The sequence below is a fragment of the Anabrus simplex genome, chromosome 4 (genome assembly GCF_040414725.1).
Source record: "Anabrus simplex isolate iqAnaSimp1 chromosome 4, ASM4041472v1, whole genome shotgun sequence".
Taxonomy (NCBI): domain Eukaryota; kingdom Metazoa; phylum Arthropoda; class Insecta; order Orthoptera; family Tettigoniidae; genus Anabrus; species Anabrus simplex.
Window position 1 is genome coordinate 408396955 of NC_090268.1, and position 27425 is coordinate 408424379.

The window sequence follows — 27425 nt, forward strand, 5'->3', positions numbered from 1 at the left end:
TGTCGAGGGTGTCAGGAGCAATGTTAGGATTGTGGGAGTAGTAGGTATGTCGATCCGGACCATGGGTGAGGAGGAGTTTGTCGTCGCAGTGGCGTGAGAGTTGATTACCTCTTGTGTTTGAAGTGCGGCTGTTCCAGCGGGGTTTCTTGGCGTTAAAATCACCCGCAAGTACATGTTGTTGTCGATGGCGTATAATTTTGTCCAGATCAGCCGGGTCAAATGTGGCTTTGGGCGATATGTAGCAGGCAGAGAGGCTGAGGGAACCTTTGTGTGTGGCTACTTCTACGGTGGTGGCTTCAAGAGCGGTGAGGTCGGGGGGGGGGTGGGAATACGCTGGTGGGAGAGGGTATTTCTGATGAATACAGCGGTACCTCCATGTTCACGGTTGGGACGGTCGTTGCGGTATGATTTGAAGTTTGGTATATGGCAGGAGTGACGGGGTTTCAGCCAGGTTTCACAAAGGAGGGCGATGTCTACCTTCAGAACCTTGAGTAGCTCACACAATTCAACGTGCTGGCGCTGAAGACCTTCAGCGTTCCAGAAAAGGACCCTCAGCTCTCTGGGGGATGCCCTGTGGTTGTTTGTATTACTCATCTTGGAACCACTCAAAGACTGCTTCCAAAAGGGCTTGTTTTTTAGCAGAAGGCGTGGGGGCAGCAATTATGCGGGATAGGGTCTTCTTGATAAGGTTAATTATACTTTTGAGGGAGGGATCAGAAAGTAGTTTGAGAAGTTGAAAAATTTCAGAAGGCGAGGACTGGTTTATAAATGTCGAATACGCAATGAAGTGATTGTGAAGAAAGGACTTTACTTTCATCTCTAAGCGGAGAAAACGTGTATATATGTGTAAATATTGTTAGAATTCAATCAAATGTAAAATGTAGAATGTATGGAAACAAGACGAAACCAAAGATTGAACACATAGGGTAATGTTACGGAGTATAAAATATCGATATTTGTTAATAAGACCGGTAGCGACATCTAGGTGTCAGTAGATTTAAGTAAACACCTAAGATAGAATTCCACATCTAGTATCTAATTTTGTTATTCTATGACTTGTGTAAAACGTTAAAAGTATTCTTGTTCATTGTTATTGTGAATGTGATGGTAGTATGGAAATGATAAGTAAAAATTAGAAATTGTATGCAAAAAGGAAGTTATTAGGGGATATGTATATGCAGTTAAGCGAATGCGAATAGCCTAAATAACGGTGATATGCTTATGTTTGTATAAAGACCAAGCCATTATAGAAGGAGCAGCACGATATATAATAGAGATTGTCCGTATCGTAAATAACTTCATATAATCAGAGGTGTATGCGTAATTGATTTACTAGTGGCTCTGTGTGTTATCAATGAACTAATATTAACCTTTTCCAGGTGTGATCTGCATGAGTCTAAAATGATGTTGTCAGAAATGTATTCAAGAAGCACTAATTCACAGGAGAATATGGAGTGCTAAATCATGTACGAGCAGGTCCAGCTGAGATGATGGAGTGGTTACTGGAATGGATAACCTAGGTTGGTGATTCCCATAACCCTGGCCATTCAAGTCAGTAACTGCTTTCCATTATAATGATGTCTTTTTATTGTGAGTACTTTATTTGATGCAACATACATCTGTATTTTATTTTAGTTACTCGTTTCCTTAATGTAGGTAGTAATGTATATGTAGTACATGTCCTGAAGTAGTTCGCCAAAACGTGATAGTAATTACACATCGAGCGGCGTGACATTATGTTATTTGGTATATAGGAATTCACATATGCCTTTGGCGACTCGGCATTCGAAATGCTACGATAACATGCGAGTGAATGAATGGTTATGTTAGTGGATGACTTCGACATCGCTTATATTATGTTGTAGTGCCGTAATTACTGGAAGACACGCGCCTATGTATACATATGTAACAACATTAACATAGAATCAGCATATTTATCGCGAAGCTAACCTTGATAATGCAGGTAAGTGATACAAATGTAGTAATGTTGTGAGTAATGACACGTGTGAATCAATGTGAGATAATAATAATAATGACAATGATGATGGTGTGAGTGTCAAATATATTAAGTACCTGCGATGATGGTGGTCATTGTGTTGATGAATAATTCAAGTGTATTAAGTGCTTGTGATGGTAATAGTTATTGTGATGATGAATAATAAAACATGGGGATGATATCGTGATATGCCACTGATGTGTGGGTTAGCTTACATAAAATTTAGTGGTTGAAATAATGAAGAGTGCTGTGCTGTGTGGATCATTTAATAAGATGGGAGGTGACAATGAAGATTTATCTTGATGTCGCTACATAGAACATATTATTTAATTGCGTTAAGCCAGTGTGAAGTTAGATAAAGCAAAAGGAGGTGTAACACTCGTATATAAGCTAATGTAGAAATTGTAATGCCCAAGTATAAGATGATGTTAAGGTTATAATACTCTTACATGATTGAATGCTGGGATCGTAATGTTGATATGTAAGTGTAGGCTAAGATGGTAAGGCAGACAATTATTAATTGCGATGAGATGTCGGCCCCAATTGTCCTATCGATTATCGTTACGTTTCGGATGTCATATTCAAAATTTATGTCAATCATTAGGGTTTTTAGTCGGTATGACGGCGACGTGTTTAAGGCGTGCATAAGGCTTACCACGCGTACAGCTTCGAGCATATATGGCATGATATTAATAAGTTATATGTTTACTTCATGGACATGGTAGTTTAGTAGATGTAGTAGAGATGTCGTATGTGGTTTCATTAACATTTGAGTGTATATATTCTTGTCCTTATGTATATTATCTTTGATTATTTATTTTATGCAGTAGCATTAAAGTAACATGGTCCTCGAAGGTATGCGCGAGGATGGACGTGTAATTATTGTTGTATTAAGGCGAACCTCATCAGGACGTATGAGTTAGTTAAGGTGGTGATGACTATTTATTTCAATTAGGTTAGGCATCACATATAAAAAGACATTAGGCTGAATTTGACATGAACGAGATTCTCCTATTGAAAATCAGACATCAAATCATAACTGAAGGAATAAGAATACCTAAAACTTGTGGAATAAAAGAAAGAACACGGTCATAATGGTAATTTTCCAGGTTTAGGCACGTTAATGAATAAATATAGATTTAGGTTCGGAATTTCAAATAGCTTTTATAAAATGAGGAGTGATCAATTTGAAATCATTGCATTATGTTGAATCGGTTATAAATTAATTAAATTACGACAGCCGTTTTATGTCATTACCAATTTGTTTTTTCAGTAATATTTAAAATCTGGGTTATACTTTGGTTTCGTCTTAACTAGTAGGATCATTTAAATTAATAAATATAATCCGATCCAGAATATCTCCATCTTTTCATTATAAAATAGATATTCATGGCCTTACTTATGAAATGAATTCACATTCCAAGATCATATTTGGTATAATCAATTTTAATTCAAGACAAGGTCTCGATTGTTACAAGCATGTCATACATTTTGAAAATAGGTGATGCAAACATAACAGCGATTGGCTTAAAAACCTTAATATAGAAATTTGATAATAAGCCGCCCGATAGGATTCCGAATCCAATTTTCCACCGTTGATGCGATTTTTATTCGCCGGAACATATTAGCTAGCTGAAGCACATACAAAGTCCTGTGACCCTATGAAATAGCCCCACAACAATAAAAGAACCCGTCAAGACCCTGGGTGTAGAGTGCTCCCAATGCTAATCTACGGGGCAATGCCACGCGGAAGGAGCGGAGGGCGCAGTATAACGTTGTCAACAGCAATGCGACATGTACCAGCACACAGTTGCGGAAATGACCAACATGGTGCTTGCATACGGCAAAGAATATTGCAGTGGTAGAGCTGCTGCAATATTGTATGCGGAACGTTTTGCAAACAGACGGACCCCACATCATTCCACGTTTGTGGCCATCGAGAGACAACTAAGAGAAGTCGGACAGTTCCACGTAGATAGTATGAAGAGGATGGTGTATGACAGTCTTGTAACGTCAGCGGAGGACCTTATTGCTCGAGTCCACGGAGCGATTGAAATTCTTCAAAGACAACCGCACATATTGGGTCATGTGCGTGAGGCTAAGCACCGCCGATGTGGGCTCTGCAATGACGTAGGAGGTACACATTTCGAACCCCGTTTGTAATTAGTGCGATGTGTTACTCATGTTGGGTTTATTGACACATGCGGAACACGCACCTATCTCACATTTCGATGCACTAAAGCGTACAAGCTGTGCGTTTTTAGGTATGTGTTCCTTCTTGAAAACGGATCAGTTTGCCTTACCGCACAGCGTACTAAGCGTTGTCGATGTTTTTCGGACACGCTGTATTTATTACTATAATATAACGATTATAATTCTGTTTTAAGATCTAATTTACGAATAAATATTACATTTTGTAAGAAGTAACGATTACAAGTAAATATTACTCAAAAAGTATTCGTTACATGTAAGTCAATTACTTTTACACAATATTACTTCCAAACTCTAATTATTTCCTGAAAGATATAAGCCTCCACATCTCCTGCGACTACTGATTTCCTCGGAGACCGTCCAACTTTTTATCATTTCCATTTTCCTGGTACTTTTTTCAACATAAGAATGAAGTTACAGTAAACAGGCAAGCAGTGACGGACTTGAATTTCAGCTTTGTGCGCAATCTTTAATCAATCGCCCTTGCGTAACTTCTAGAGTGCAGTAAATATACGGTATTACCATTGAATGTCGAATTGAATTCTTTATAATAAATTAATTGTGATAATATCAGTTTCATTTTACTCCAACATATGAATTCAGGTACCGTGAAATAGCACAGCGTTCACTCTCATACAGATAAATAGTTTTCAAAACAAATCGATGTACTATCCCAACTCTATTATTATGCCTTGACATACCAGGGACTTTTCTTATTCTTATTCTTCTACGGTTCTTCCCATATATGTGGAGGCACGGGTGCGAACAGTGTCTCACAAGTGGATTCTCCCTCTGGGTGGGGGTGGTAGAATAACACCCACGGTATCCCCTGCCTGTCGTAGGAGGCGACTAAAAGGGGCCTCAGGGGCTCTGAACTTTGGAGCGTGGGTTGGCGACCACGGGGCCCTCATCTGAGTCCTGGCATTGCTTCCACTTACTTGTGCCAGACTCCTTACTTTCATCTATCCTATCCGACCTCCCTTGGTCACCTCTTGTTCTTTTCGACCCCAACAGTATTAAGTATGGAGGCCTAGAGAGTCTTTCATTTTCACTCCTTTCGTGGCCCTTGTCTTCCTTTGGCCGATACCTTAATTTTTTGAAGTGTCGGACCCCTTCCATTTTTTCTCTCTGATTAGTGTTATACAGAGGATGGTTGCCTAGTTGTACTTCCTCTTAAAACAATAATCACCACCACCACCACCTCACAAGTGGATTTGGCCCTGTTTTACGGCCGAATGCCCCTAATGACGCCAATACTATGTGGAGGGATGTAAACGCTATTGCATGTTCGTATGGTGATTGGCAAAATTAAATGAAATGGCGTATGGCTTTTAGTGCCAGGAGTGTCCTAGGACATGTTCGGCTCACCAGATGCAGGTCTTTAGATTTGACGCTCGTAGGCGACCTGCGCGTCGTGATGAGGATGAACATGATGATGAAGACGACATATACACCCAGACCCCGTGCCAGCGGAATTAACCAATTATAGTTAAAATTCCCAACCCTGCCGGGAATAGAACCCGGAACCCCTGTGACCAACGTCAAGCACACTAACCATTTAGCCATGGAACCGGACTATGGCGATTGGTAATGTGGTGTGTTTTCCGAATATGAAGAGGAAAGTGTTGGGTTCTCCCTGTGGGTGGAGGCCGTAGAATAACACCCACGATATTCCCTGTTTGTCGTAAGAGGCCACTAAAAGAGGCTCCAGGAGCTCTCAACTTGGGAGCGTGGGTTGGTGACCAAGGGGCGCGTAGCTAAGTACTGGTATTGCTTCCACTTACTTGTGCCGGGCTCCTCACTTTTATGTATCCTATCCGACCTCCCTTGGTCAACTCTTGTTCTTTCCCGACCCCGAGGGTATTACAGCACTCGAGGCCCAGGAGTATTTCATTTTCACACCCTTCGCGGCCCCAGCCTATCTTTGGCCGATATCTTCATTTTTCGAAGTGTCGGACCCCGTAATTTGTTCTCTCTGATCAGTATTATATAAAGGATGGTTGCCTAGTTGTATTTCCTCTTAGAACAATAATCATCATCACCACCACCACCCCCTGTGGGTGGGGGCGGTAGAATAACACCCATGGTATCCCCTGCCTGTCGTAAGAGGCGACTAAAAGGGGCCTCAGGGGCTCTGAACTTTGGAGCGTGGGTTGGCGACCACGGGGCCTTCAGCTGAGTCCTGGCATTGCTTCCACTTACTTGTGCTAGGCTCCTCACTTTCATCTATCCTATCCGACCTCTCTTGGTCAACTCTTGTTCTTTTCCCACCTCGACGCTATTAGGTTTGCGAGGGCTAGGGAGTCTTTCATTTTCACGCCCTTCGTGGCCCTTGTCTTCCTTTGGCCGATCTCTTCATTTTTCGAAGTGTCGGACGCCTTCCATATTTTCCCTCTGATTAGCGTTACATAGAGGATGGTTGCCAAGTTGTACTTCCTCTTAAAACAATAATCACCACCACCATCACCTCTCAACTTGGGAGCGTGGGTTGGCGACACGGGGCCCTTAGCTGAGTCCTGGCATTACTTCCACTTACTTGTGCCAGGTTCCTCACTTTCATCTATCCTATCCGACCTCTCTTGGTCAATTCTTGTTCTTTTCCGACCACGACGTTATTAGGTTTGCGAGGGCTAGGGAGTCTTTCATTTTCACGCCCTTCGTGGCCCTTGTCTTCCTTTGGCCGATATCTTCCATTTTTTCTCTCTGATTAGTGTTATATAGAGGATGGTTGCCAAGTTGTACTTCCTCTTAAAACCTTAATCACCACCACCACAACCACCACCGACACGGGGTCCTTAGCTGAGTCCTGAGGTTCCTCCCACTTACTTGTGCCACACTCCTCTCTTTCATCTATCCTATCCGACCTCCCTTGATCAACATTTGTTCTTTTCCGACCCCGACGGCATTAGGTATCGAGGTCTAGCGAGTCTTTCATTTTCACGCCCTTCGTCGCCCTTGTCTTTCCTTGGCCGATACCTGAATTTTTCGAAGTCCCCTTGCAAGAGAAAAATTAAGGCATAGCAAAGAAAGTAGGCTAAATCTATATTACTGTATTGAATTGAGACCTAGAAAGTGACCAGAGAGATTACCACATCAGATAAATCACTTCTTGTGGTACTTTATGAGAATATGGTGCCCGAAGACCATCTCAAACAGAAACCTTTCACCCGTTCAGCAACAGATAATGAGAAGGAAATGGAGATGAATCGGTCATACCCTGACAACAGCACAAGAAAGCATCCCAAGGCAGGTGAATAAAATGAAATAATTTTAGTTATATTATTATAATGGGCTGCATTGGCTGGTTCTCTCCTAGAATATATGAAGGTATACAATAAATTATTACAAGATAACCTCAAAGAGATCCCCCTGCGGGTGGAAGCGGTAGAATAACACCCATGGTATCCTCTGCTTGTCGTAAGAGGCGACTAAAAGGGCCCCAAGGGACTCTTAACTTGGGAGCGTGGGTTGGCGACCACGGGGCTCACAGCTGAGTCCTCACATTGCTCCCAATTACTCGTGCCAGGCTCCTCACTTTCATAAATGCTATCCGACCTCCTTTGGTCAACTATTGTTCTTTTCGGACCCCGGCGGTATTAGGTATTGAGGCCTAGTGAGTCTTTAATTTTCACGTGGATCCAGTGACTTAGATGTTAGGGCCCTTTAAACAACATCTAATTTTCACGCCCTTCGTGACCCCAGCCTTTCCTTCACCGATACCTTTTGTTTCGTAGTATTGGATCCCTTCCATTTTTCTATCTGATTAGTGTTATCTATAGGTGGTTGCCTAGTTGTACTTCCTCTAAAACAATAATCACCGGGTGAGTTGGCCGCGCGGTTAGAGGCGCGCGGCTGTGAGCTTGCATCCGGGAGATAGTGGGTTCGAATCCCACTGTCGGCAGCCCTGAAGATGATTTTCAGTGTTTAGCTATTTTCACACCAGGCAATGCTGGGGCTGTACCTTAATTAAGGCCACGACCGCTTCCTTCCAACTCCTAGGCCTTTCCTATCTCATTGTCGCCATAAGATCTATCTGTGTCGGTGCGAAGCAAAGCCACCAGGAAGAAAAAAAAGCAATAATCACTAAAACCATCAAAAGAAACTCACTTTCAACGTCAAAATTTGCAGCCGTAACCTCGATACAGCCTCATTTTTAGATATTAAAGATAAGTTGTACACAAGAAGCTTTATCGCCCTGTGGGTGGGGGCGGTAGAATAACACCCATGGTATCCCCTGCCTGTCTTAAGAGGCGACTAAAAGGGGCCTCAGGGGCTCTGAACTTTGGAGCGTGGGTTGGCGACCACGAGGCACTCAGCTGAGTCCTGGCATTTCTTCCACTTACTTGTGCCAGGCTCCTCACTTTTATCTATCCTATCCGACCCCCCTTGGTCAACTCTTGTTCTTTTTCGACCCCGACGCTATTAGGTTTGCGAGGGCTAGGGAGTCTTTCATTTTCACGCCGTTCGTTGCCCTTGTCTTCCTTTGGCCGATACCTTCATTTTTCGAAGTGTCGGACCCCTTCCATTTTTCTCTCTGTTTAGTGTTATATAGAGGATGGTTGCCTAGTTGTACTTCCTCTTAAAACAATAATCACCACCACCACCACCACCAAGAAGCTTTACTTCGAACTCTCACTATGCCTTCGTTTATCTCCTCTATTGTCTGTCACTGTACTTAACACTGTAAGGACTAAGGGGAGGTGATGGAGTGCCTGCGAGGCCCTTCCTTGGTCCAAGTCTACTTATAAATGCCATGGAATTCACTGCAGCCTTGCCCATGTAGGTTCCAATAATGCACAAAAATTGATAACAATGTTCATGAATGACAGAAACAGTTTATTGAAACAACAAGACTGGTTATTTTTAGATTAGCATTTAGGGTCGTATTCATAAACGAGACTTTGACTTCGACGTTTTTTTGCTATTTTGCTTTACATCTCACCGACATAGATAGGTCTTATGGCGACGATGGGACGGGAAAGGCCTAGGAATGGGAAGGAAGCGGCCGTGGCCTTAATTAAAGTACAGCCCCAGCATTTGCCTGGTGTGAAAATGGTAAACCATGGAAAACTATCTTCAGGGCTGCCGACATTGGGGTTCGAACCCACTAACTCTCGGATGCGAGCTCACAGCTGCGCGCTCCTAACCGCACAGCCAACTCGCTCGGTTGACTTCGCCTTAACGTAAGTTTGTTGAGATGAGTTTCGTGGAAGTCTGTTTCATAGACGCAGCTTTTACAAAGTAGACGCTGGTTAAGTAGACTTTGATAAGTTACGTTGTGAAGAATTAGATATGAAGTTGGCTATGAAAACAATGGAAGAGCAGCGCAGCGTCTCCCGTCACTCAATTTTGTTTTCTTAATAAAGCAGTAGAAGAAGAAGAAAGTGTCCGCCTCTGTGGTGTAGTGGTTAGCGTGATTAGCTGCAACCCCCGGAGATCCGGGTTCGATTCCCGGCTCTGCCACGAAATTTGAAAAGTGGTACGAGGGCTGGAACGGGGTCTACTCAGCCTCGGGAGGTCAACTGAGTAGAGGATGGTTCGATTCTCTCCTCAGCCATCCTGGAAGTAGTTTTCCGTGGTTTCCCATTTCTCCTCCAGGCAAATGCCGGGATGGTACCTAACTTATGGCCACGGCCGCTTCCTTCCCTCTTCCTTGCCTATCCCATCCAATGTTCCCATCCCTGCACAAGGCCCCTGTTCAGCATAGCAGGTGAGGCCGCCTGGGCGAGGTACTGGTCATTCTCCCTAGTTGTATCCCACGACCCAATGTCTGATGCTCCAGGACATTGCCCTTGAGGCGGTAGAGGTGGGATCCCTCGCTGAGTTCGAGGGGAAAACCGAAGATTAAGAAGGAGAAGAACAAGAAAGTCAGCTTTTCCTGTGTTATAGATCGCATTGGACTCAATCTAATTCAGTTTAATACCGTTAAATTTCTTTTTCTCGACGATGGATGGAAAGAAAAAATTCCCAGCCTTTAACAGCTATGAAAGGGAGGTGTTATTAGAACTAGTGAAAGAGAAGAAAGATATAGTTGAAAACAAAAAGAAAGACGGTGTTACTATGAGGGAAAAATTAAAAGCGTGGGAGGACATTAGTGTAAAATTTTGTAGTACAGCTAACACAATCAAGAGAAGTGGAGTGCAGTTGAAAAAGTGTTGGAACAATATTAAATTTAGATCCAGACAACGCAAAATGGAGCAAAGAAAGGAAAGTATTGCAACTTGTGGAGGGCCTAGTGCAAAAGGTGACAAGGATGACAGTTTTCTGGCAATGGTGGAAAGTGTAGTACCTCACCTTGATCTGAGGATTCCGAGTGAGTTTGACAGCGATGGATTCATGGGTGAAGAGGAGACGGAAGAGGAGGTGTTGTATGATGAAGTCACTGAAGTACTGGAAACATCGGGAGCTGAGAGTGGGCCTACATTACTGGCAGAATCATCAGCCGAAAAGAAAGTCACGGAAAGAAGGAGTACCGGTATGTCCAAATGTGTGAGTAGACCACGAGCTGCGGCAGTGCCATATCTGCAAGCCAGGAGGGAACTTAGCAGATGAAAGAGCTTCACAAACTCAAGATTCAGCAGGGAAAGGAGTTCCATGCAGCGAGAATGAAATTCCAAGAGGAGGTGCATAAGTTGACTATCATGCAGATGAGTGAACTCCATGAATTAAAAAAAAAAGCAAAATACAGAAGTTATGCCAATATCAAAGATGATACGGCACAACTAAACACCAAATATGGAACGATAAACCGTGTTAGTAAATTTAAATACCTTGGGGAATGGATTCAGCAAAATGGCAGCAAGAATAAAGAAAATAGAAGTCACTTTCCAAACCACCCGCAACATATACAACAAAAACTGCTTTTCCCTGAACACAAAAATCCGTCACTACAACACTATCATCAAACCAGTATCGCTGTATGCATCTGAATGCCTTATCCTGTCCGAGAAATGTTTGCTTGCGGATTTAGAGAGGAAAGAAAGAAAGATCCTACACACCATACTTGGTCCAAACTACAAAAATGGCATCTGCATTAGAAAATCCAGGCAAGAAGTATACTCTAGGACAGAGAAGATCACGGACACAATGCGTAAAGGCAGTGTTCGCTTCTACGGTCATATACGACGGAAGATCGACTCTGGATGGACGACACGTATCTTCAGTATATTTGACTCAAAACCAAAAACGGCAATGCCATGGTAGGTTAATGTCAAGAAAGATCTTAAAGAACTGGGCCTACAAGCAGAAGATGCACAAGACCGAAATCTTTTCAGAGCAGCCATCAAGACTTTTGGGACTTCCCGGGACGAAAAACCGGCAACTGGTGCTAAATGGACAGAAGAACGTCGTGCTAAACACAGTGAGCTAGTGAAGACGATGTGGATCAAGTGAAAAATGAACAAATGCCAGAATGTAAAGTGAGGCTTATCGTGGTCCCTAGTTGGCCGATTAGCGAAGTTGAATGAATGAGAATATATATATTAGCCAACCTCAAATGACTGACGTTAATGGACACACTATTATTATTATATAAATGGGCACAATTATTACGAAATAGAATTTAGGCCATTAATAAAACAATTTTATGAAGCAAATTGTATTACATAATTGTGGTACTGCATTTTGAAAGGGTAATGTTGTTATTTTAGATAGCCACAGAAAGTTAAAATATCGTTCTATGATGCTTCTTCGGGCTACAGCTCCCATCATTTGGGGAGTAGGTTGGTCATGATGTTCACCACCGTCATTCCCTTCAACAGGTTCTTCCAGGAGACCACGGTCTGCAGCAATGTTATGATCATCATAGGCATTTCGTCAACGAATATGTAGTATATAAATACAATGTCATTTGGACATATTAATTGTGTCGTCTCAGATGGCTGAACAGTCCGATTCTGGATGCACAGATTTTATTGCAGTGACAGCACACACTAGTAGTTGCAGCAGATGGTTGTGCAAGAATGCCATCCCTCGCATTCGCTTGTTCTTTCCTGCGGTTCCTCCTCTCAGCTTCTAATCTTCTCCTATCTTTTTCTAGATGTTCAACTCCATTGTATACAATGCTACGCCATTTGGGCCTATCCTCGGCTGTAGTTTCCCAGTTGATCGTATCAATATGACATCTTTTAAGCTTTTACTTTAGAACATCCTTATATCCTTTAAGCTGCCCTCCATAGTTACGCTGGCCATTCTTTATTTGGGAGTAGAAGATTTTCTTTGAGAGGCGTGTATCTGGCATGCGGACGATATGACCAGCCCAGCGTAGTTGATGCCTGACTATCTTTGCCTCTGTGCTTGTAGTGTTGGCTTCCTCGAGGATGCTAATGTTCGTTCGACGATCTTGCCATTTAACTTCCAGTATTCTCCGCAAGCATCATTGATTGTATTTTTCCAGGCATTTTAGGTTTCTCCTGTAGGTTGTCCAGGTCTCGCAACCATAGATAAGAGTAGGAATTACAACAGCATTGTAAAGGTACAGTTTGGTTCTCACACTGATATGATGAGTGAAACACTCTTCTTAGGAGACGACCGAAAGCCGCACTAGCGCATCTTAAACGGTATTGGATTTCTGCATCAATGTTTTCACATGTCGAAAGATGGCTTCCAAGGTAAGGAAAATGATTTATGTTTTGTAGAGACTGGCCCTTGAAATTAATAGTCGGAGTTCTCTTATTGGAATTAGGTGCCGGCTGGTAAAGGATCTTAGTCTTATCAATATTAATTTCCAGTCCGATACTTTCATATGCTTGATTACAAGCATTGAGGATTGATTGCAGATCTTCCTCTGTGTTGGCTAAGATAACATTGTCATCTGTGTACTGAAGCTCTATAAATGACACTGAGGACACCTTGGTCTTAGCTCGCAGTCTCTTAATATTAAACAGATTTCCATCAGTTCTATACAGAAGTTCTACTCCTGATGGCAGTTTATCATCCACAAGTATAGTGCCAACAAATAGTGAGAACAATTTTGGAGCAATTACACAGCCTTGCTTGATCCCAGTAGAAATACGGAAAGGGTATCCTGGTTTTGTATTAGAAAGAACAGTAGCAAACATGCCGTCGTGTAGCAGTCTGAGTATCTGTATGTATTTGTTTGGACATCCGATCAGAGCTAGAATTCTCCATAGAGCTTCTCGATTAACAGAATCAAACGCCTTGACAAGATCGATAAAAGCCATGTACAAGAGTTGGTTTTGCTCTCTAGACTTTTCCTGCACTTGCCTTGCACTGAAAATCATATCAATTGTACTTCTGTTTGGCCTGAAACCGCACTGAGTTTCTGGTAGGCACATTTCAGTCAATGGCAGTAGACGATTAGACAATACTCTAGCAAGAATTTTTCCTGCAACAGAGAGTAATGATATTCCTCTATAATTGTTACACAGAGTCTTATCCCCTATCTTGAAGATAGTGATGATGGAAGCATCCCGTAGATTAGCAGGGATTGTTCCCATGTTCCATATTTTCACAATCAACATGTGTGTATGCTGAATTAGCAAAGGACCACCCTCCTTGAAGAGCTCGGCTGGAATTCCATCTTGTCCGGGTGCCTTTTTATTCTTCAGCTGATGAATGGCCTTCTCAATTTCTTGAATAGAAGGAACTTCACCTAAGTGATCTTGAATTGGCTGTTGTGGAATATCAGCAAACACATCTTCCTCGACATGTGAGTTTCTGTTCAGGAGGTCTTGAAAACGTTGTTTCCAACGGGAAGCTATCAAGTCAGGATCTTTAAGAACTTCAGTACAGTCTTTGGATTTTAGACAATTAAGACCTTTGGTAGAGGGACCATAAATTGCTTTGATAGCACTGAAGAAGGCACTAGTGTTGTTGGAGGTGATTAAATTCTCCATTTCCTTTGATTTACCTATCCACCATTCATTCTTGATCATCCTGCATCTCTTCTGCACTTCCGTTTTGAGTTGTTGATATCTATGTTTCTTGGGAAATGAATTTGGATCATTTTGCCACGCGTTGTAGACTTTCCGCTTTTCATCAATTAGGTCACATATTTCTTTGTCGTTCTCGTCAAATCAAACCTGATGTTTCCTCTTATTAACACCAACTGCTTCTTTGCCAGCTGCTATAATAGCTGATTTTAATAACGACCAGTGCTGTTCAATATCTTCTGGGTATTCATTCGGAAGTTTATCAGCCAATAGTTCTTGATGAAGTACAACGGTAGCCACAGTGACCGGAGGTACTTTGTTTAATTTAAAAGTAAACTTCCTTGATAAACACTGAAATTTTTTCTTCCAGTATCCGAATGTTCTCTCTACTACGTTTCTAGCAAGAATGTGAGAGGCATTGTTTGCTTCTTCAGGTGGTGTTTGAGGATTAATAAGGGACGTCATCAAGAATGGCCTGCAAGCGTAACCAGTATCTCCAACGAGTAATCCACGTCGCTGTCCCGTTTCAAATTGCAAACAAATCCTGCTGTTGTTGAAAATTCTATTATCATGTGTAGAACCCGGCCAACCCGTCACGAAATCAATAAACTTCATCTCGTGGTTGACTATGCCCTGACAATTGAAACTAAAAATTCCTTTCCTATTATGGAAAACCTCAGCATGGTTGCCACCTGGACTTATTATTGGTACATGGATGCAATCAATAGCTCCAACCACTCCAGGCAATCGGGATCTTTCATACACACGACGCGCATTATTTCGACATTCAGCTTCATTTGGGAACGAAACAAACTGTGGTCTCTATCGGGCAATCAGGATTGATATTCTTCTGATTATTCTACATACTGAGGGCTGGCTTACTCCTCGTAAATCAGCGGAGTCAATTTGGTAGTTACCTGAAAACCGTGGAAGTGTGAAACGCTATTGTATTTACCATTAGAATGCATTAATCTGTACCGATCATCCCTTAACGCAACTAGATAACACAATGAGTAGAAAGTGCAAAAACTTTGCACTATAGTAACAACAATTTTACTCTTACCTGTAGCATAATATCTTAACGAAATTAGCAACTGTATTATTGGAGGTATGGGTGATCCTCGATTATTATATTTCTGTAATTCGTCTTCAAACATCGTTAGTACATCTAATATTGTACGTTTGTCGAATCTATATCGTTTTCTGAACTCATTTTCTGTATAAAATTCAACTGGGTTCTGTGCATCTCTTATAACACGCCGAAGATTAGGCGCAACGTACTGAATCATTTCCTGGATCTCTTCAACTTCGCCTACAAAATTAACTACACCAGCAATATCTGCCGTTTTATTATTTTTCTGATCTCAGAGTCTACTTAAGTACGGAACATCGGCGACTTGGAAGTAAAGTCTCCATTTAAATTTACTTACCTTCAAGTAGCGATTTTAAAATGGAAATGGCGACTTAGCGCCTTCTAAGTCTAAGTCTCGTTCATGAATACCACCCTTAGTGTGTGCTCGTAATCTTCTTCTTCTACCGCTTTTCCCACATCTGTGGGGTCGTGGGTGCGAAGTGTGCAGCACAGATGGATTTGTCCCTGTTTTACAGACCGATGCCCTTCCTGACGCCAACATTCTATGGAGGGATAATCCCTATTGCATGTTTCTGTGGTGGTTGGTAGTGCAGTGCGTTGTCTGAATATGAACAGGAAAATGTTGGACAAACACCCAGTCCTCGAGACAAAAGAATTAATTAGACGCGATTAAAATCCCCTACCCGGCCAGGAATCGAACCCGGGACTCTCTGAACCGAAGGCCTCAATGCTGACCATTCAGATACTGAGTGGTACTTAGTGCGTGCTTGTAATGTTACAGGTAAAATAGTCTGTTTACGTATTGTTCCTTAGATTGTGAATAAGCTGCGAGTCAACATGACCTGCCTGTCGTAAGAGGCGACTAAAATGGACTCCAGGGGCTCTCAAATTGGGAGCGTGGGTTGGCGGCCACGGCGCCCTCAGCCTAGTCCCGACATTGATTTCACTTACTTGTGCCAGGCTCCTCACTTTCATCTATTCTATCCGACCTGCCTTGATCAACTCTTGTTCTTTTCCGACCTCGGCAGTATTAGAGCGCTCGAGGCCTAGGGAGTCGTTTCCATTTTCACGGCCTTCGTGGCCCTTGTCTTTCTTTGGCTGATATCTTCATTTTGTAAGTCTTAGATCCCTTCTATTTGTTCTTTCTGTTTAGTGGAATGAAATGAAATGGCGTATGGATTTTAGTGCCGGGAGTGTCAAATGACAAGTACGGCTCGCCAGATGCAAGTCTTGTGATTTGACGTCCGTAGGTGACCTGCGCGTCATGAGGATGAAATGATGATGAAGACGACACATACACCCAGCCCCCGTGCCAGAGAAATTAACCAATGATGGATAAAATTCCCGAGCATGCCGGGAATCGAATCCGGGACCCCTGTGACCAAAGGCCAGCACGCTAACCATTTAGCCACGGAGCCGGACTGCCTACTTGTACTTCGTCATAAATCAATAATCGCCTTCGCCACCACCAGTCAACATGAGTGAAAATAAAATCAATTTAATGTTGGAGAAATGAACATAATGTTGGAAGAGGAGAACGACGTGGAGCAAAATACTTTCGATTCTTCAAACGAAGACATTAGTGTCTGATTTGTTTTAGTGACTAATATTTGGGTGAATTTGATTTTGGGATCAAATGTCGTTAATGATAAAGATGATTTGATAATAAGAGACATTGCTTGACAGATAACCCCGTGCGTGGGGGCGGTAGAATAACACGCAGGGTATCCCCTGCTTATACTAATAGGAGACTAAAAGGGGCTCTACGGGATATCAAATTGGGAGCGTGGTTTGGCGACCATAGGGCCCTTACCTAATCCTGACATTACTTCCATTTACATGTGCCAAGTTCCCTCCTTCATCTATCCTATCCTACCTCCCTTTGTCAACTCTTGTTCTTTTACGACTCCGAAGATATTAGAACACTCGAGGCCTAGTGAGTCTTTCGTTTTCACGCCCTTCCTTCGGTCGATACCTTCATTTTTCGAAGTGTCGGATACCCACCACTTTGCTCTCTAATTAGTGTTATATAGTGGGTGGTTGCCTGGTTGTACTTCCTCATAAAACAATAGTCACCATCACCTATTGGTCATCAGAGTAAGGAGATGGTATACCATTTATACTGACTAGATTGCGTGCCAAAAGGCCGGATTTAATTCAGGTTAGATGATCACCCTACCTACAGCAGAAATAAATTCAAGTTTGATTTCGAGGACAAAGTTGGACGGACATAGATCTATTGGCCAGTGGCAGTCTTTACGTTGCACACCTTCAAGGATGACAGAACATAGAGTTGATAACTAGCGGCAACCTTTATATTTCACATCTTCGAAGGTCTTCATAACCTGCAAGTTGCTTTACGTCGCACCGACACTGATAGGTCTTATGGCGACGATAAGACAGGAAAGGCCTAGGAATGGGAAGGAAGCGGCCGTGGCCTTAATTAAGGTACAGTCCCAGCATTTGCCTAGTGTGAAAATGGGAAACTCGCAAAACCATCTTCAGGGCTGCCGACAGTGGGGTTCGAACCCACTTCTCCCGGATGCAAGCTCACAGCTGCGCCCTCCTAATCGCACGGCCAACTCGCCCGGTCTTCATAACCTGAATGAAATTTCCGTTACTTTATTCGACCTACACCACGTCAAAAGAAGTTAACATAATCTTGAAATTAAAAGATCAGCAGGTTAAAACCCCGTGACCTCACTATCGAGTGGCCATGATAAGCAGTTCATCTTACAATGTTCTCTTCCGCGTACTCCGGGGAATGTCTTATACTCATTTCTTTCAATATATAAGCTAAGAAATTACGGACCCTTTTCAAGTTACAATTTTATCACCGCTGAACTTCCTAGTGAGTATTTCTGGAAATTATTTGGAATTAACTCTGACTGATTAGAATCTAAATTAATGCAATTCCATTGTTATTAGCTATTTGATAAGTATAATATAATCAGCACTTGTCGCAAAGTGAATAGGCCAGGTTTCTCGGTACATACATGGTGTACTGCTCCCGTATAGCGAACAGAAATGTTCACAGAACAGAAAGTGAGTTGTTTATTACCGCACTTGAAACTGTACTCAAGGAGTACAAACATTCTATTTTTTTATTTATTTTTACAGTTTGCTTTACGCCGCACCGTCTTATGGTGACGATGGGATAGAGAAGGGCTAGGAGTGGGAAGGAAGCGACCATGGCCTTAATTAAGATGCAGCCCCAACATTTGCCTCGTGTGACGTGGGAAGGTACGGAAACCCACGGCTACGTGACCCAAACCACGCAGCCACTCGCTCTACAAGTACAAACGTAACCGGACAGTGCAGTTGTAATCTAGATGTTACTATGATACCACTTACAGGTAAGAAGAGTGCTGACCGGGCGAGTAGGCAGCGCAGCTGTCAGCTTGCATTCGGGAGATAGTGGGTTCGAACCCCACTGTCGGCAGCCCTGAAGATGGTTTTCCGTGGTTTCCCATTTTCACACCAGGCAAATGCCGGGGCTGTACCTTAATTAAGGCTACGGCCGCTTCCTTCGTACTCGTTCGCCTTTACTATCCCATAGTCGCCATAAGACCTATCTGTGCCGGAGCGACGTAAGGCAAATTGTAAAATATATGTATGTATGTATGTATGTATGTATGTATGTATGTATGTATGTATGTATGTATGTATGTATGTATGTTTAGTCCTCAGCCCGAAGGATGGTTGGATCCTCAACAGTTCCGCCATCAGCTGTCACTGAAGAGGCGTACTAGGGAAATGAGGAGTGAGGTAGTTTCCCGTTGCTTTCCTCGGCGAGCCAGAAATTGCTATTACATATCAGTCTGCCAAGCCCACTGAAATGCATGCACTAACTGACCCTATGAGCAATATTTTCACACCATTCATAGCAGGGACTGGCTGCAAAAGGAATGGCATTACTAGCATCACTCATACCTCAGTCACTTTCATTTTGTCCAAGCCAAGGATAAAGCTAAGACAGATCAATGAAAGTAACAAAATTGCTCTAGCCCATACCAGAAGACATAGTGCACTGTAAACACTAGGTCCTGCCAGCAAAGGCACGTAATATATATATATAAAAGAGTGCTGTGATGTTCGGAGATGAATACTACCATCGGGATAACGTCAGAGGTTCTTACTGGACTGGAACGTGGATTATTGATTATTATACCCGTCAGAGTTATTTCTGTACTCTTTAAGATGCTCAAGTCCATTGTGGATGTACTGGTGAACTGAAACATTTTAATTCATAGTCTCTCGATAACATTTCCCTCTGTGGGTGAGGGCGGTAGAATAACACCCCATGGTATCCCCTGCCTATCGTAAGAGGCGACTAAAAGGGGACTCAGGGGCTCTGAACTTTGGAGCGTGGGTTGGCGACCACGGAGCCCTTAGCTGGCTCCTGGCATTGCTTCTACTTCAATCAATCAATCAATCAATCAATCAATCAATCAATCAATCAATCAATCAATCAATCAATCAATCAATCAATCAATCAATCAATCAATCAATCAATCAATCAATCAATCAATCAATCAATCAATCAATCAATCAATCAATCAATCAATCAATCAATCAATCAATCAATCAATCAAATCAATCAATCAATCAATCAATCAATCAATCAATCAATCAATCAATCAATCAATCGATCAATCAATCAATCGATCAATCAATCAATCGATCAATCAATCAATCAATCAATCAATCAATCAATCAATCAATCAATCAATCAATCAATCAATCAATCAATCAATCAATCAATCAATCAATCAATCAATCAATCAATCAATCAATCAATCATCCTGATCTGCATTTAGGGCAGTCTCCCAGGTGGCAGATGCCCTATCTGTTGTTTTCTTAGCCTTTTCTTAAATGATTTCAAAGAAATTGGAAATTTATTGAACATCTCCCTTGGTAAGTTATTCCAATCCCTAACTCCCGCTCCTATAAATGAATATTTGCCCCAGTTTGTCCTCTTGAATTCCAACTTTATCTTCATATTGTGATCTTTCCTACTTTTATAAACGCCACTCAAACTTATTCGTCTACTAATGTCATTCCACGCCATCTCTCCGCTGATCCCCCTGTGGGTGGGGGCGGTAGAATAACACCCACGGTATCCCCTGCCTGTCGTAAGAGGCGACTGAAAGGGGCCCCAAGGGCTCTGAACTTTGGAGCGTGGGTTGGCGACCACGGGGCCCTTAGCTGAGTCCTGGCATTGCTTCCACTTACTTGTGCCAGGCTCCTCAATTTCATCTATCCTATCCGACCTCCCTTGGTCAACTCTTGTTCTTTTCCGACCCCGACGCTATTAGGTTTGCGAGGGCTAGGGAGTCTTTCATTATCACGCCCTTCGTGGCCCTTGTCTTTCTTTGACCGATATCTTCATTTTTCGAAGTGTCGGATCCCTTCTATTTTTCCCTCTGATTAGTGTTATATAGAGGATGGTTGCCTAGTTGTACTTCCTCTTAAAACAATAATCACCACCACCACCACCTCTCTCCACTGACAGCTCGGAACATACCACTTAGACTAGCAGCTCTCCTTCTATCTCTCAATTCTTCCCAGCCCAAACTTTGCAACATTTTTGTAACGCTACTCTTTTGTCGGAAATCACCCAGAACAAATCGAGAGCTGCTTTTCTTTGGATTTTTTCCAGTTCTTGAATCGGAAAATCCTGGTGAGGGTCCCATACACTGGAACCATACTCTAGTTGGGGTCTTACTAGAGACTTATATGCCCTCTCCTTTACATCCTTACTACAACCCCTAAATACCCTCATAATCATGTGCAGAGATCTGTAACCTTTATTTACAATCCCATTTATGTGATTAACCCAATGAAGATCTTTCCTTATATTAACACCTAGATACTTACAATGATCCCCAAAAGGAACTTTCACCCCATCAACGCAGTAATTAAAACTGAGAGGACTTTTCCTATTTGTGAATCTCACAACCTGACTTTTAACCCCGTTTATCAACATACCATTGCCTGCTGTCCATCTCACAACATTATCGAGGTCACGCTGCAGTTGCTCACAATCTTGTAACTTATTTATCACTCTATAGAGAATAACATCATCCGTAAAAAGCCTTACCTCCGATTCCACTCCTTTACTCATATCATTTATATATATAAGAAAACATAAAGGTCCGATAATACTGCCTTGAGGAACTACCCTCTTAATTATTACAGGGTCAGATAAAGCTTCACCTACTCTAATTATCTGAGATCTATTTTCTAGAAATACAGCAACCCATTCAGTCACTCTTTTGTCTAGTCCAATTGCACTCATTTTTGCCAGTAGTCTCCCATGATCCACCCTGTTACGGAGTTTTCCGTGGTAGTGAGAGGTGAAAGAAGGTGCGGGGGGTGAACAGGTCTCAGGCTACGAAATTAAAGTGAATTTAAAATTTAACAAGGTTATATTTTCTTAGCAAAAAACAAGAAATAACAATAATGGCAGGTACAGAGTAGCAAAACCACTAATCGAGAATGTACAATTACAGGATTTGGGCTCCGAGAGCCAGACACACAATTCTTGAGCAATTAGCCCAACTTTACGATATACAGAATTCTACAAAGGGGCAGAAGACCCCAATCAAGCCCAGGAGCACTTGCTCCAAATTACACAGTAAAGCCTCCTCGAGGCATACAACACTCAATTTTCGAAAAAGAGCCACTCGCTCTCAACTTTAAGCCTATCAAAGGCCACACCAAACTCCACCTTCAAGTTGTCCTCTAAAGACATGGACACAGGGGTAACATACCCAACCTACTGAGGTCTATTAAGTGAGAAAAAGGTTAAGTACATGACCTCTAAAATAACAATTTGAGAGGAGGCGAACTGCACTCCTAATACATTTTGTTTAAAACCTAATCTGGCTCTAGGCCGCTAATGCAAGGGCTAATCCCATACTACGGAGGTGACTTTAGAAAAGAACAATTTACATTACGTTAAGGAAGAAACGGTTGGAAAATAAGTTCACCTCAAAACAATATGAGTGGGAACTCGAGAGGGTTAAGCACTCTCTATCCCAAATTTTTAGTTTAAAAAGATAGAATTAAACTAAGTGTCTTTACATTTTAGGGAAAGGTTACATGGTGAAAAAGCTTCGGACCCGCCCCGAGAGTTAAACTGCTGAGCTAGCAAGAAAAGAAGTTATTAAAAGGCCATTACCTTGGTGTTGAACTGCTCCCCGAAGAAAGAGGCGCTTCCCGCCCCCTGCTATGTACTTTACACACTGAAAGATGGTACTGAAGTGGCCCCGAGACCCGAAAATCAGCAGTTTATATACTCTCGCGGAAAGTTCGAGGCGTTTTTGGAATGAGAACACCCTCCCACAAGGATTTTATTCGTTCACCAAGAAACCCCCTACACAATACGAAGAAGAAACATATTATTGGTGGAAAATTAATTCGAGAAATTCGGGATTGGCTAAATTCAAAACAAGGGGAAAGAAAGGGTTAATATTTCCAACTTAAACAATGACTGAAAGAAATTTAGCAAAGAACAAACTTTTGAAATTAAATTTTCTCCAAAAAAACAGTTCTTTCACTTCGCACTAGGGTGCACCGTTGTAGTTCTTCAGTAGTGTCCTCTAGAAGAGAATGTTCACACTTCTTACTACAAGCAAAACAAAAATACATCGAAAACAACACAGTTCAGAAACTTCAAAATTTCCAAGTAGTGGCATCTTCAGGGTAACTTGAAAATTAACACATAAGACAAAGTTCAGACTTCTTCCAGTAGGGGAGTTTCAACTGGCGCAAAGTTTAAATAAGCAGCGTGGAGGTGTACCGCCCGGTACACACCCTATCAAATACTTTAGACAGGTCAATCGCGGAACAGTCCATTTGACCTCCTGAATCCAAGATATCTGCTATATTTTGCTGGAATCCTACAAGTTGAGCTTCAGTGGAATAACCTTTTCTAAAACCGAACTACCTTCTATCGAATCAGTTATTAATTTCACAAACACGTCTAATATAATCAGAAAGAATGTCTTCCCAAAGCTTACATACAACGCATGTCAAACTTACTGGCCTGTAATTTTCAGCTTTATGTCTATCACCCTTTCCTTTATACACAGGGGCTACTATAGCAACTCTCAATTCATCTGGTATAGCTCCTCCGACCAAATAATAATAAGTACTTCAGATATGGTACTATATCCCAACCCATTATCTTTAGTATATCCCCAGAAATCTGATCAATTCCAGCCGCTTTTCTAGTTTACAAATTTTGTATTTTATTGTAAATGTCATTGTTATCATATGTAAATTTTAATACTTCTTTGGCCTTAGTCTCCTCCTCTATCTGGACATTATCCTTGTAACCAACAATATTTACATACTGCTGACTGAATACTTCTGCCTTTTGAAGAACCTCACATACACACTCCCCTTGTTCATTAATGATTCCTGGAATGTCCTTCTTGGAACCTGTTTCTGCCTTAAAATACCTATATATACCCTTCCATTTTTCACTAAAATTTGTATGACTGCCAATTATGCTTGCCATCATGTTATCCTTAGCTGCCTTCTTTGCTAGATTCAATTTTCTAGTAAGTTCCTTCAATTTCTCCTTACTTCCACAGCCATTTCTAACTCTGTTTCTTTCCAGTCTGCACCCCATTAGTCTCTTTATTTCTCTATTATAATAAGTTGGGTCTTTACCATTACCACCCTTAAAGGTACAAACCTGTTTTCGCATTCCTCAACTACTTCCTCCTACTTGTACCAGGCTCCTTACTTTCATCTACCCTATCCGACCTCCCTTGGTCAACTCTTGTTCTTTTCCTACCCCGACGGTATTAGAGCACTCGAGGCCTATGGTTTCTTTCATTTTCACTCCCTTCGTCGCCCTTGTCTTTCTTTGGCCGACACCTTAATTTTTCGAAGTGTCGGATCCCTTCCATTTTTTCTCTCTGATTAGTGTTATGTAGAGGATGGTTTCCTAGATGTACTTCCTCCTAAAACAATAGACACAACCACCACCTCTCCTAGTAACAAAGGATGGTAAGCATCGTTTAATGACAGCTATGGATCGTCGAGCTTAGAAGGATGATGGTAATCGCAATAGTATTACTTAGATTGAAACAACCACGTGTGACGCCATGGAACTAATAATTGTCCATCCCGCTGGATGGTTGTGTGTACTTTTACAGGTAAATGTGTTCAGTAGTGGCGATTATTGTTGTTTGAGTCACCAGTCCAAGAACTGGTTTCATGCTGCACCCTATCGTGTGCTAACTTTTTCATTACTACGTAACTGCTGCATCCTACATCTGCCTAATCTGCTTGCCATATTCATTTCTTGGTGTACCCCTACCGTTCTTACCGCCTACACTTTCCTCAAAAACCAAATGCACAAATCCTGGGTGTCTTAAAATGTGTCCCATTATTCTATCTCTTCTCCTGGTAACACCTCGTCATATCGATCTCCTCTTACTAATTCGATTCATGAACTCTTCATTAGTGATTCGATCTATCCATCTGACCTTAAGCATTCCTCAGTAACACCACGTTAGGCGATTAGTGGGGAGAAAATATTACATGTTTATTCCATTTTAGCGGCTGAAATTAGGGATTGGTCCGCCTCCGTGGTGTAGTGGTTAGTGTAATTAGCTGTCACCGCCGGAGGCCCGGGGTTCGATTCCCGGCTCTACCACGAAATTCGAAAAGTGGTACGAGGGCTGGAACGGGGTCCACTCCGCTTCAGGAGGTCAACTGAGTAGAGGTGGGTTCGATTCCCACGTCAGCCATCCTGGAAGTGGTTTTACGTGCTTTCCCACCTCTCCTCCAGGCAAATGCCAGGATGGTACCTTACTTAAGGCCACGGCCGCTTCCTTCCCTCTTCCTTGTCTAGCCCTTCCACTCTTCCCAACCCCCCGCAAGGCCCCTGTTCAGCATAGCAGATGAGGCCGCCTTCGTGGCCCTTGTCTTCCTTTGGCCGATATCTTCATTTTTCGAGGTGTCGGACCCCTTCCATATTTTCCCTCTGATTAGTGTTATATAGAGGATGGTTGCCTAGTTGTACTTCCTCTTAAAACAATAATCACCACCACCACCACCTGGGCGAGGTACTGGTCATCCTCCCCATTGTATCCCGACCCAGAGTCTGAAACTCCAGGACACTGCCCTTGGGGCTATAGAGGTGGGATCCCTCGCTGAGTCGGAGGGAAAAACCGATCCAGGAGGTAAATTGATAAAGAAGGAGAAGAAGAAGAAATAAGGAATTGTAGGAATTATATTTAAAAAAAAAAGCAATTTGTACAAGCCCTGGTGTCTTATCAGCTAATCCTTTCCTTTATTTTCTTTAATTATTGACAACATTATTATCGAAAATACGCACAAAATGTCGTCGTCGTGCCTAACCGTTTCGTACAGCGCCACAACAAATAGTGGACACTTTGCCGGTGCTGTGAGGAAGGGTAGCAGGGGTATATTTTTGCTAAGGTCATGGACATTGAGGTAAGAAGCACTCGCTGGCAGCGCGCATTCATCATTCTGTCAGTCTCTTCAGTGTCTGTTAGTTTCTTAGTGTGTAGTCAAATAAAAAATTATTTTTAAATGTATAATCACACCGTACTTTTATTTAATTGTAATACATGTGTATTATTGTTCGTTTTGTAAAAGTTTTGTTGCACAGTGAAAATGAAAACCTACAACCTGTTTTCCAGTCAGTGACCGGGTCAGGGATGGAATGAATGAAGCCCCCATCATGCGGCGAGGATAGGAATTGTGCTGGCCGCAGAAGCTTGTCGCACTCCTCTGGGGCAATGATTAATGACTGACAGATGAAATGAAATGATAGTGGAGAGTCTTGTCCCCCTGTGGGTGGGGGCGGTAGAATAACACCCACGGTATCCCCTGCCTGTCGTAAGAGGCGGCTAAAAGGGGCCCCAGGGGCTCTGAACTGTGGAGCGTGGGCTGGCGTCCACGGGGCCCTCAGCTGAGTCCTGGCATTGCTTCCACTTACTTGTGCCAGGCTCCTCACTTTCATCTATCCTATTCGGCCTCTCTTGGTCAACTCTTGTTCTTTTCCGACCCCGACGCTATTAGGTTTGCGAGGGCTAGGGAGTCTTTCATTTTCACGCCCTTCGTCGCCCGTATCTTCCTTAGGCCGATAGCTTCATTTTTCGAAGTGTCGGATCCCTTCCATTTTTTTCTCTCTGATTAGTGTTATATAGAGGATGGTTGCCTAGTTGTACTTCCTCTTAAAACAATAATCACCACCACCACCACCTGGAGAGTGTTGCTGGAAAAGATGATAGGGAAATCCCCAGTACCCGGAGAAAACCTGGCCTGCCTCCGCTTTGTCCAGCACAAATCTCACATGGAGTGTCTGGGATTTGAACCACGGAACCCAGCGGTGAGAGGTCAACGCGCTGCCACCGAAGCCACTGAGGCTGTTTATTGTACAGTATTGAATCAAAATTTAAGAAAAACTCTATTATTACTGTCAACCTTTACCTCTCTGTGGAAATTCGCTGAGAGAGCACCAAAAATGTACCATTTTGAAGCCTTTTCATTTTTTTCACTTATGATATACTGTACCCCTCCGGCTAGTTGTCGAATACTCCAATACGTGTCATAACCAAATATCTGTCTTGCGGATGACTACAATGTCATTCCTGCCATATACAATTAGTTTCAGAGATGGGATGAAATAACACTGTGGCCTGTTTATAGGTGTACTAAATACCAGGGTTGACTTGTACACTAGGAGATGCTCACTCATCATCGAAATGCCAAACAATTCACAGAGTATCAAACTCAATGAAGTGTTTAAGTCGTGTTTCAGTGAATAGAATTACAGTGTTCCGGATATTTAGTAATATTGAGAAACCTCAAACATGGAAGAGGTTACACGCTGCCCGGAATGAGTGGCTCAGACGGCTGAGACACTCGTCTTCTGACCCCAACTTGGCAGGTTCGATCTTGGCTCAGTCCGGTGGTATTTGAAGGGGCTCAAATACGCGAGCCTCGTCTCAGTATATTTATTAGCACGTACAAGAATTGCTGCTGGACAAAATTCCGGCACCTCGACGTCTCCGAAAACCGAGAAGTAGTTAGCGGAAGGTAAGGTTATTTTTATTATTATTGGTTACAGGTTGAAAGCACAGTTTGCTCCTCAACCAGTTGGGGTATTATCAAGGAGATTTCCAATAACGATGTATCAATATCATCCTCCAAAACCCAGCGAGTTGGCCATGCGGTT

The 27425-nt window shown here is 42.5% G+C and overlaps 1 protein-coding gene across 4 annotated transcripts in view; it reads left to right on the top strand.

Annotated features, from left to right (window-relative positions):
* The first annotated feature begins 1497 nt into the window (after positions 1-1497).
* LOC136872779 (uncharacterized) overlaps positions 1498-27425 on the top strand; it is a 75446-nt gene continuing 49518 nt past the window's right edge. Inside the window, exons 1-2 of one of the 4 annotated variants that reach the window (XM_068227533.1) lie at positions 18028-18044; positions 18314-18436. The gene's annotated coding sequence lies outside the window, so the exon portion shown is untranslated. Of the gene's footprint in view, positions 1521-18020; positions 18045-18313; positions 18437-18936; positions 18962-27425 lie in introns of those variants that run through there. The other 3 variants (XM_068227534.1, XM_067146617.2, XM_067146619.2) reach the window with 3 other exon arrangements.